This window comes from Triticum urartu, chromosome 7A (assembly GCF_056163025.1).
Source record: "Triticum urartu cultivar PI428250 chromosome 7A, HENAU_Tu73, whole genome shotgun sequence".
NCBI lineage: Eukaryota > Viridiplantae > Streptophyta > Magnoliopsida > Poales > Poaceae > Triticum > Triticum urartu.
In genome coordinates, this window is record NC_141879.1 from 581,985,211 (window position 1) to 581,994,471 (window position 9,261).

At 40.9% G+C, this 9,261-nt stretch overlaps 1 pseudogene; it reads right to left on the reverse strand.

The window, feature by feature from the left end:
- Positions 1-567: 567 nt before the first annotated feature.
- Positions 568-7,622, reverse strand: LOC147960527 (uncharacterized; annotated as a pseudogene).
- Between the last annotated feature and the right edge of the window lie 1,639 nt (positions 7,623-9,261).

Here is a 9,261-nt window from a genome sequence, read left to right on the forward strand (position 1 = left end):
ACATTTTTCAAATATATGTTGTACATTTTTTCAAATACATGTCTCAAACAAATTTTTGAATGTATGTTAAACATTTTGCATATACACATTGAATATTCTTTTAGTTGGAAAAATATTTCTCTAAACTATGCGGACATTTTTTACATTGTATAAATTGTCTTAATAACATTACAAACATATTTTTTAAGGTGTGATGTTTTATAAAATATTACCTACACTTTTTAATACTATCAACTTTTTTTAAAAGTTGTGCGAACATTTTTTATGCACTGCATGAAAATTTTCAAATGAGGGAAGTTTTAAGTAAATTATTTTAGAAATATATGGTATGTTTTTATTAAAAAAATAAAAATATCAACAAAAGGGGAAAAAGGAAAATTAAAAAGACTACCGCACCTAACACTACCTGGGCCGGCCAACCTATATGGTCCAGATTGCTACAATCGGCCCTTGTCTGATCGTAACTTGGTGCGGTCGCTATTTCCAGTACTACATTTCTTAGTCCCCCCAAAAAAGTGCTGCAAGTTTCAACCAAAAAAAGTACTGAATCTAGTTTTTCCAGAACGATTAACCTGCTAATCGGAAGAACATAATACAGCATATTTTAGCACAAGGTAAATCAGTATCTGAACTCTATCCTATTGTCAATGCCGTAACGGGAGACCATTGTGGTCGGGGAAGTCGAACTCCGTGTAACAAACTTTTCTCATCCACTCTCCTATTTCCTTTTTTTCATTTTTATAAGATTTTTTTGCGAAACATTTTTATAAGATTCGAAATTTTGCCCAGCCACTATCTATTTGTATTACCTGAGAACAAAATAAGTTTCCTCGCAAAAAAGGAGAGAACAAAATATTTTTTCCGCCATTTTCCATCCACTCTCCTATTTCAAACTTTTTTAATGAGAGGGAACAAAAGCCCATCAGGTCATGGACGTGTGGTTCAAGTTTTTTGCCCGACAACTACCTAATTATATTAGACAGAACACACTAAGTGTTTACCAAGCTACTACCCAATACCCATTTATATGAAATAGAATAAAATAATTGCATCGCTCAACAGCCTGTGAAAAAACTTTTGCGGGTCCCACTGCCACCATTGATGTGTGGGTCCTAGTGCCCAATAACCCATGAAGCAACTATGGCGGTTCCCACTGCTATACGTTATATGACAACAAAATGATCATCACACATTTCTAATATTCGATGACTCTAGCAGGTTCGTCATGGAAATTAGCAATATGTCATAAAATTGGCAGCTAGGTGCGCTCAACGGTCGAGGCTCTTCGATGACGTCCATCGTCACCGATTTGCGGTAATCAGTGACGCCACCTATGAAAACACCACACGTTAGTTATTTTTGTGACGTTGTCCACCATCGTCATGAGGATTTTTGTCACGGTATCTCAATTTTGTTGTAGTGTATATATAGACAATGAAGAAAAACGACATAAACAGTGAAGACAATGCAAAGTTGAAGAATTTGAACAACTGAGGAATTTCAACTTTTGGTGGTGGCGTGACCCACCGTATAAGAATGATGATTTAAGACACCGCGTACAATTGTCGTAGGGTTCTGAGAATCAAATTCTTCGTTAATTTATTCACACTTAGAGTGTTATTCTTCATTGATTGAAGAAAAACGTTTCTTCATGTGTTGCACATCTAAGTCATCAATTTTGCATAAATATTAGGATGAGTGTCCTTTTCAGAGAACATTCGAAGATTCTAGAATATTTAGCTCACACCGCAACTTGCTAAATCTCTTCTCATCCAAGGGCTTTGTGAAGATATCGGCTAGTTGTTCTTGTCTTCACATGCTCAATAGAAATGTCGCCCTTCAACACATGATCACGAAGAAAATGATGGCGAATCTGAATGTGCTTTGTCTTTGAGTGCTGAACTGGGTTGTGAGCAATCTTGATGGCACTCTCATTGTCACAGAAGAGAGGCACATTCTTCATGTTGATGCCATAGTCCTTGAGAGTTTGCTTCATCCATAGCAATTGAGCACAGCAAGAACCAGCGGCAATGTACTCAGCTTCAGCAGTAGATAGTGATACACAGTTCTGTTTCTTCGAGGACCAACAGACCAAAGATCATTCGAGGAAATGACATGTACCAGAGGTTGACTTGCGGTCCACACGATCACCAGCATAGTCAGAGTCAGAATATCCGATGATATCAAAAGCCGAGCCCTTGGGTTACCATAATCCAAGTGTTGGTGTGTGAGCTAGATATCGAAGAATATGCTTCACAACCTTATGGTGTGATTCCTTCGGTGTAGCTTGAATTAGGGCACACATGCAAACACTAAGCATTATATCTGGCCTATATGCACATAAGTATAATAAAGAACCAATCATGGAGTGGTATACCTTATGATCGAAGTCAATACCATTTTCATCAGTGCACAGATGGCCATTTGTGGGCATAGGAATTTTGACGCCTTTGCAATCTTGCATGCCGATTTTCCTCAGTACACCCTTGAGGTATTTCTCCTGAGATATGAATATGCCATTGCGTTGTTGACGAATTTGAAGACCTAAGAAGAATTTCAACTCTCCCATCATAGACATTTGATATTCTTCACTCATCATATAGGCAAATTTATTACTATAACGTTGGTCAGTACAGCCAAAGATAATATCATCAACATATATTTGGCACACAAACAATTCACCATCATAAGATTTAGTGAAAAGAGTAGGGTCGAGTGAACCGGGTTTGAAGCCTTTCTTCATAAGGAATTCCTTCAAAGTATCATACCATGCCCGTGGGGCCTGCTTGAGGCCATAGAGGGCCTTATTGTGTCTGAAGACTTTGTCAGGATGCTTTGGATCTTCAAAACCTGGGGGTTGAGCAACATATACTTCTTCCTCAAGCTTACCATTGAGGAATGCACTTTTCACATCCATTTGATATAGAGTGATATCATGATGGTTAGCATAAGCAAGTAATATGCGAATAGCCTCAAGTCTAGCAACAGGTGCAAAAGTTTCATGGAAATCAATTCCTTCAACCTGTGTGTAGCCTTGAGCTACAAGCCGTGCCTTATTCCTTACCACAAGGCCATTTTCGTCTTGCTTGTTGCGGTAGATCCACTTTGTGCCAGTGATATTGTGCTTGCGAGGATCTGGACGTTTGACCAGTTCCCAGACGTTGTTGAGCTCGAACTGATGTAATTCTTCTTGCATGGCATGAATCCACTCAAGCTCCAGAAATGCTTCATCTACCTTAGTGGGCTCTGTGATAGAGACAAAAGCATAGTGCCCACAAAAGTTAGATAAATGTGAAGTTTTTGAGCGTGTGAGAGGACCTGGCGCTTTAATGTCATTGATGATCTTTTCAACTTGTACTTCTTTTGCAATGCGAGGATGAGCTGGTTGTCGTTGATGAATTTGATCAACATTTTCTTCAGTATTTTCGTCAGGTGCATTAGCTCGACGTTCTTCATGTTCTAGAATGAATTCTTTAGCAGATTCTTCAGTAGGAATGACATCCTCAGTAGCCTTGAACTTGATAGTTTCCTCAGGTGCTGGTTCATCTATCACAGTAGGTAGGTGCTCTCTTTGCGAGCCATTAGTTTCATCAAACCGCACATCTACAGTTTCAACAACCTTGTGAAGAACGTTGTTGAAGACTCTGTAGGTGTGCGAGTCCTTTCCGTAACCAAGCATAAAACCTTCATGTGCTTTCGGTGCAAATTTTGAGTTGTGATGAGGATCTCTAATCCAACATTTAGCACCGAAGACTTTGAAATAACTTACATTGGGTTTCTTACTAGTGAGGAATTCATAGGCAGTCTTCTTGAAGAATTTGTGAAGATATACTCTGTTGATGATGTGGCACGCAGTATCAATTGCCTCAATCCAGAAACGACGAGGTGTTTTGTATTCATCAAGCATAGTGCGAGCCATCTCAGCAAGAGTCCTGTTCTTACGCTCCACGACGCCGTTCTGCTGAGGAGTATAAGGAGCAAATAACTCATGAGTAATACCAAGTTCATCAAGATAGTCATCAAGACCAGAATTCTTGAACTCAGTTCCATTTGTCACTTCTGATGTGCTTGATCTTCACACCAAAGTTGGTTGAATCCCTCGAGGAAAATCATTTGAAGACTTCCTGCACTTCATGTTTGTAAGTAACAATGTGTACCCATGTGTATCGAGAGTAATCATCAACAATAACAAAGCCATATTGAGATGCCTCATTTGAGACTGCAGAATAATGGTTAGGACCGAAGAGATCCATGTGAAGCAATTCAAATGGACGAGTGGTGGTCATGATAGTCTTCGCTGGATGCTTAGCCTTTGTCATCTTCCCAGCTTCACAGGCTCCGCATAAGTGATCCTTGAGGAATTTGACATTCTCGATGCCAATGACATGCTTTTCTTTGCAAGCATGTGCAAATTCCTCATGCCCGCATGACCAAGTCGTCGATGCCAGAGCCAGCCTTCTGAAGCTTTTGCAAGTAGACACACGGCTGGTTGTGGTCCTGTAGAGAAATCAACAATATACAGGTCTCCTCTCCTAAAGCCTTCGAAGACTTTGGAATTGTGAGCTTCCATAACCACAACACAATGGTACTTGCCAAAGACAACAACCATATCAAGATCGCAAAGCATTGAGACAGACATGAGGTTGTATCCTAAGGACTCGACAAGCATGACTTTGTCCATGTGTCGATCCTTTGTGATCGCAACCTTACCTAGACCCAATACCTGACTTTTGTCTTTGTCAGCAAAGATGATATGCTTCAGATGCGACGGAGATAATGGAGCATCCATCAATAGATTCTTGTCACCAGTCATGTGATTTGTACATCCACTATCGAGGACCCACTCAGTGGCTTTGGGTTGATCATCCTGCAGATGAATTAGTGCAGCTTACGAACTCATATACTTCATCAGTGAAGAATGTGACATCAATTCATCAGATCAATTTCATCAAGCAATAGAACAGATAAAGCAGTATGAGGACGTGAGAAATGAAAGTTCATTTCTTCATGGTTAGCCTGCGTCCTTTCAGGCACCCTCAGGTCTCCAGCAAATTCTTCAGACGATTACGTTCGTATGGAGACCTGACCCTGCAGAAGAGATTAGTTCTTTTTCTTCACCACCCACATCTGAAGGGGTGGCAAAGAGTTCATCACTCTGCGAGCTCCATATGAGAAAGGTGGCATAGACACCAACCCATTTCGTTTCACATAAGAGGGGTTAGGATAAGCATATGAATAAGCAGAGAAATTCTTTGAGGACTTATGAACATAATAATTAGAAGAATAATGCTCATATTCATAGCCCTTAGCTCTTCCCCGCGAAACAGAGTTGTTAGCACAATGATAATCATATGAGGACTTTGATCCTTTTGAGGAATTCGGTCCATATGAAGAATTTGATCTGGGGTTCCTATTCTTCACAGGTGTGTCCTGAGGACATTCACCTGAAGACTTTCAAGGCACCTTTTGGGAACCCAGATTTTCTTCATAGGAGGACCGTTCATGCAGTTAGTGCCAACATATCTAGCAAATATTTCACCATTCTAATTTTTGAACAGTTTATAGTTGGAGTCAATTGACTCATCATCAGAACGAGGAGATTCACATGCAAAGCCAGATAAATTAGATGGATCAACTAGAGGTCCCTTTGTAGCAACCCATGAGGTTTTGGGGTACTGCTTAGGCTTCCAATAAGTACCATCATCATTGAGTTTCCACTCAAAGGCAATACCCTCTTTCCTAGGGTTCCTGTTGAGGATCTGCTTTTTAAGCACATCACAAAGAGTCTGATGCCCTTTGAGGCATTTGTACATGCCTGTCATGTACAATTCCTTCAGCCCTGCATCGTCAGTGATACTAGCAGTGTCCTCGGATGAGGAGTTAGTGACAGTAGAGGCATGTGAAGAATTTGAAACATTAACAGCATTTGAACATTCAGGTGAAGAATTAGCAGATTCACGTTCAATGCATTTCAAACAAGGAGGAACAAATTCTTCCTGAGAAGCGCTGATTTGTTGAGCAAGTAATGAATCACGCTCCTTCTGAAGATCTTCATAACTCACTCTTAGCTTTTCAAGATCTTGCTTTCTTTGAAGAAATTCATAAGAAAGCTTCTCATGATCAGATAAGAGAGTGTTATGATGACCTTGAAGGTTGTCAAACCTAGTCCGAAGTCTCTGAAGATTTTCAGTCAAGGCTTTAGTGCGATCCATTTCTTCACCCAACATATCATCACTTTTGTCTAGCATGTTTTGAACCTTTTCAAAAGCCCTTTGTTGTTTTACAGCAATCTTAGCAAGTTTAGAATAGCTGGGCTTGAGGTTTTCATCAGATTCATTCTCACTTGATCCAGAGGAGGTATATTTGAGTACCTTGGCACCCTTTGCCATGAAGCAATAGGTGGGAGCGTAGTCATCATTGCCTTCATCAGCCTTGTTGGTGAGGTCATTTTCTTCACTGTTGAAGATAGACTTGCTGACGAATGCAGTAGCGAGGGCTAGGCTCGCCACACCGGATTAGGACTCCTCAGATGCCTCCTCTTCCTCATTTTCTTCAGATTCAGCCTCAGAGTCCATTTCCTTGCCAATGAATGCCCGAGCCTTTTTGGAGCTGCTCTTCTTGTGAGATGAAGACTTTGAGGATTTTGATGATGAAGATTTTGAGGATTTCTTCTTTTTCTTCGCATCATCAGAACTGTAATCCTTGTATTTCTTCTTCTTTGATTCCTTTTCCCACTGAGGACAATCTTGAATGTAATGTCCATGTTTCTTGCATTTGTGACAAAGCCTCTTCTTGTAGTCACCGGATGAGGAATCATTGCTCCTTGAGGGTCTTTCAAAGCAACCACGTCTTGAGAACTTCTGTAATTTCTTCACGAGCAGTGCTAGCTCAGGGCTTAGTTCTTCAGGATCACCAAGGCTGCTACCAGAGTCTTCATCTTCGGACTCAGATACTGCCTTGGCCTTCAGTGCATGTGATCTGCCATAGTTTGAACCATAGGGATCTCTCTTTTCAACAAGCTGGAACTCATGAGTATTTAGCCTCTCGAGGATATCAGCGGGATCAAGTGACTTGTAATCAGGACATTCTTGTATCATCAATGCCAGAGTATCAAATGAGGAATCAAGCGATCTCAGCAATTTCTTCACCACCTCATGGTCGGTGATGTCAGTGGCACCAAGTGCTTGAAGCTCATTTGAGATGTCAGTGAGGCGATCGAAGGTTTGTTGAACATTTTCATTGTCGAGTCTTTTGAAGCGGTTGAAGAGATTACGAAGAACATCAACTCGAGAGTCATGCTGTATTGAGACTCCTTCATTCACCTTGGACAACCTATCCCAGATAAGCTTAGCAGTTTCCAAAGCACTCACTCTTCCATATAGTCCTTTGCTCAGATGGCCACATATGATATTCTTCGCTTGAGAATCGAGTTGCTTGAATCTCTTCACATCAGCAACATTCAGAGAAGGTGTGCCTGAGGGAACACCATTTTCCACAACATACCAGAGATCGTTATCAATTGCCTCAAGATGCATTCGCATCTTATTCTTCCAGTAGGGGTAGTCCATCCCATCGAAGGTAGGACACCCAGCAGAGACCTTGATCATACCTGCGGTCGACATAACTAAACTCCAGGCGGTTAAACCAAAATCACACAGAACAAGGGAGTACCTTGCTCTGATACCAATTGAAAGTGCGTTATATCGACTAGAGGGGGGGTGAATAGGTGATTTTTATGAATTATTCAGTGAGGAATTTGCAGGTGAGGAAATTCCTTAGCGAAGAACTACTAGCAGCGAAATAAGTACTCAAAAGTAAACATAACAGAACACAAGCATAGCCATCATGATGAAATGAAGACAAGCACAGAGTACAGAAAGCGTAAGCACAGGATAACATAGGATGAAGACAAACAGACTGAAGAAATTGAACTGAGGAATTTGAGAAAGTCTTCAGTCAAAGTCTTCAAACACAGATATGAACAAGCACTCAACACAGTTATGAGAAAATGAAAGAGTTGAGGAAATAGAACCAGTGAGCTTGGTGAAGACAATGATTTGGTAGACCAGTTCCAACTCCTGTCTCAGTTGTACATCTGGTTAGGGCGGCTAGGTATTTAAACCTGAGGACACATAGTCCCAGACACCCAGTTATGAACACGCAGTCCAGAACACTCAGTCCTCACCGTATTCCCCTTGAGCTAAGATCACACAGACCTCGCCCAATCACTCGTGGTAAGTCTTCAGGTGACTTCCAAACCTTCACAAACTTGGTCACTTGGCGATCCACAATTCCTCTTGGATGCTCTAGACCTTGACGCCTAACCGTCTGGAAGAAGCACAATCTTCAAAGGTAACAAGCGTCGGATCCACGCAGGATCAATCTCTTCATTGATGCTCAATCACTTGGGGTTTGTAGGTGTTTGGGTTTGGGTTTTCCTCACTTGATGATTTTCACTCAAAGTCCTCGGAGGATGGGATGCTCTCAAATGACAAGTGTCAGTTTCTCTCGGAGCAGCCAACCAGCTAGTGGTTGTAGGGGGCGGCTATTTATAGCCTAGAGAGTATCCCGACATGAGAAGACATAAATGCCCTTTAATGATATGACCGTTAGGTGGGTAGATATTTTGGTACAGCTGGCACAAGGCACATCAACGGCTGGAAATTTGAGTATCAAATTCCTCAGGCCTATCATGTTCCTCACTTTGTAGGCAATCCGCACAGGCGAATTCCTAACTCCTCGGTCGGAACAAATTCCTTAGAGACTAGAAGAACTTCGTCTCTGTCATTGAAGAATATGACTGAACTGTATGAGATTGCCAATGGCTTCACTCAAAGGGATTGGTAGGTGTAGGATTTTGAGTTGAGCATCACATGGAAATTTTTCCTTAGTATTTCCTCGACCCCCTTTAACAGTACGGTGTTTCTACGACTCAAGAAAGATAAAATGAAACTATAAAAACAAAAGTCTTCATGCTTCATGTTCCTCGAATGAATACCAAGTCTTCAGGATTGCACCAATTTCTTTACTTTCAAAGTCTTCAGAAAGTCTTCAGAAATCCAAAGTCTTCAGTTGAAGAACCTCATTTTTAGGGGTCGACTTTCTCTGTAAATATCAAACTCCTCATAGACTTATAAACCTATGTACACTCACAAACACATTAGTCCCTTAACATATATGTCTTCAATACACCAAAATCACTAAGGGGCACTAGATGCACTTACATCGATTAATTTTTTTAATGTTCCTTGATTCTTAGGC